This window comes from Thunnus albacares, chromosome 19 (genome assembly GCF_914725855.1).
Source record: "Thunnus albacares chromosome 19, fThuAlb1.1, whole genome shotgun sequence".
Classification (NCBI taxonomy): Eukaryota; Metazoa; Chordata; class Actinopteri; order Scombriformes; family Scombridae; genus Thunnus; species Thunnus albacares.
This window is the reverse complement of record NC_058124.1, coordinates 9,734,452-9,737,465: the sequence shown is the minus strand read 5'-3', so window position 1 is coordinate 9,737,465 and position 3,014 is coordinate 9,734,452. Positions and strand designations below refer to the sequence as shown.

The 3,014-nt window shown below is 30.2% G+C and overlaps 1 long non-coding RNA gene across 1 annotated transcript; it reads right to left on the bottom strand.

Annotated features, from left to right (window-relative positions):
- Nucleotides 1–864: 864 nt before the first annotated feature.
- On the bottom strand, nucleotides 865–2,759 carry LOC122970513. The gene is made up of 3 exons (XR_006399227.1): nucleotides 2,656–2,759; nucleotides 2,251–2,343; nucleotides 865–1,465 (listed from the first exon to the last, which is right to left on the bottom strand). It is a non-coding gene; the product is annotated as an uncharacterized LOC122970513 (long non-coding RNA).
- Between the last annotated feature and the right edge of the window lie 255 nt (nucleotides 2,760–3,014).

The window sequence follows — 3,014 nt, the reverse complement described above, 5'->3', positions numbered from 1 at the left end:
AAAAAGGTACTTTGGATCAACTTAAAAAAAAAAAACGCTCTAATTTGTTACACCTAAATTTATTAGTTTTTCTCAAATTATATTTGGTTCACACCTAGACAACCTTTGATTTAATATCTATCAAAATATTTATTTTGCCAAAGACAAAAAATTAAATTCACATAAAATAAAAAGATTATTTATTATAAAGACCATATGTCTTTTTTTTTTAACTGTGTTATAACTTAATTCATTTTGGATAAATCTAATATTTACTACTACATCCAGGTAAAGCTCCTAATTTTTAAACCAATTAGAATATTAATTTTGTTACAGACAATTTTATTAACTTCTCAAGTTAAATTTCTGATTCAGTACAAACTATAATTTTTAGTTATACCTTAATCAATATATTTTCTTTAGTTACAAGGCAAAATGTTACTTAATGTAGGTCAATATAATAAAATTGTTTGCTTTTTAATAATCCAAATTTTACCATAAACAAAAGCTAAATTCGCTATAATATAAAATTTGAATTTTCACTCAAGATAAAACTAAAAACATTTTGTCACAATTAATGTTTAATTTAATTTACTTACTATCAGTAAAGACAGAAATATTCCCTTCAAAAGTGTTTATCGTGATGTCTTTTTAAAATATGAATCACTTTTTCTGTTGTGTACTAAAAAAACAAAAAAAAAAAAAACCCCACCAAAAAATAAACAAAACCTGCAATGACTTTTGAATCCACTATGTGTCTTATACATCAACAGTAGAAGAAAAAAAACTTAAGTATAATATCAAATACATTATGGTCTTTTTAAACCATATACCATCTTTCTGTAACTTTAACCATACAAATCTTAATTAAAACTGGTTCGTACATTTCTCCTTAAAACTTGAGATATTTAATGTAATAGCCATTGAGAAGTGTAAAAATAGAGTTTATAACAGTGTTAAAACTTGGCTATCCTTTGATAAAATGACCAGATTGTATGAATGTCACATTATTTTGAACCATTACAAATGCGAGATCAAGAGACCAAAAAAATTACCCAAGGAAAATTACAGTTCATTAATGGGGGTGCAATTAAAGTCTGTTTCTCTGTCTTGTTCACCTTTAACAAAGACCTCTTCCATAATCATGGAATGTATTAATACAAGCTATAAAACAGACAAAAAAATGTGCTGTATCCAAATGTCTTTCTTTGATCAATCTGATATTTAGAGCTTTACACTCAGACTGCACACTCTGTGTCATCTTCTTTGGTTCTATCTCCATGAATATTTTCTGCAGCACATAGATGAGGCCATATAACATGGCACATTCATGTGTGACTGATGGCAACTCATTAAGTCTTCCACACCTTCAATAACAATCCCAGTGTCATGTGGTGGCTGGAGAGGATCCTCCTCCTTCCTGATGACAAACACTGCCATTGTTACTCTTCTTAAGCTCTGTTTCAGCTCCATCCTTCTGAACAATCTGATAAAAGACATTTATTAGAAAGTTATTCCGATGAAACCAGTGTCTGATGTGCCAATATAAAAAATGATCTACACAAACAATTCTCCCAATCAAATCTCAATAAAAAAAACTTAAATTGGGGTTCTAGTGATGCGAAAATCTAATGACATGCAATGTCAAGCAGATAGTTAACAATGGCTCCTCCAAATATTTTTCTCATAGCAAACATTTGACTTTATTGCAAGTAAAGTGTTGGTACAAGTATTAATAATAGCTGTTCTCTAGAAAGTTATAACATCTGGTGTAACAAAAAATATTAAATAGTACAACACAGAAGTATACATACTTCAATTAAGATTCACTATAATGTTAAAAGATACAACTGCCTTGCGTTTTAATATTTTCATTAATTTCAGAATCTGGCCACAGACTGACACTTTCCACAGTGCAATATTTGGATATAATATCCATTTTATGCCCAGGCTTTCACTGTTCCATCTGCACTGCTGCTGTTGCTGTTCTGCAGCGACAAATATTTCACACTGTAATTAAAATATCTTAATATGTTCCAGCCATATAGCCACACTATACAGTGTTTTACAAAATATACAATATGAACCAGCACAGAGACATTAGTCATTGTATTAGACATATTAAATTCAAAAAAACTGTGTTGATTAATGACTACTGAGAGACAGAACTCTACAATAATTATAGGCATAAGCAAATTTGCTTTAAATACATTTAAATATTCAATGTTTTATCTTGTCTAAAGCTTAAGGGATTAATGCAAAACTACTTACCAGATACTCCTTGTTAAGTTTGTCCACGTCTTCCCCAAGATATACAATAAGGCACTTCAGCAGACCCTCCCTTTTTAGATTCACCTCGAGGCTCTAGGTGATAGTGCAAACACACACATAATGCAAAATTATGCTTTCCAATTTTGCAACTTGACTGAAGATACAAAAACTACACAATGCACAAAAGGGTACCTGGAGTTACAGTAATTGTTATTTACAAATGTTTTGAGCAAACCAGTTAAGAGGCCTGTCAAACTCAGAAGATAAATGTAGTAAATCTTCCAACTTGTAATCTAATTCCACGGTCAAATGTGTTGACAAAATTCACACTATTGCTTCTATTTACAATGTTACTATTTATGTGATATAAGGCAAATGTAATGCATTGAGCATACCTGATCATACCTGTTCATACTTGATCAAGAACTTTCAATATATTCCAGGTCTTCTCTCTGACAATTCCTCCCTTGTTGCACATACTCTGCAACAATTCAAAAGCTGGAATACTGTAGGTGAGTAGGTTTATACTGTAGGAGACACAAAAAACCATAGTGATTTATTTTTTTGGCACGATAACTACATTCTCTTAACCTTTAATATCTCATATCAATTTAAGTATATTTAAAACTGCATGAAATTACTTAACATTTTATTTATTTATTGTCATTGCATGGTAAAATTTACTTACATTACACTGGGTGGGTAACTTCTTGATATTTGTTTTGATTTAAGGTTATTTGTGTTGGCAATTGTTGAAATATAAT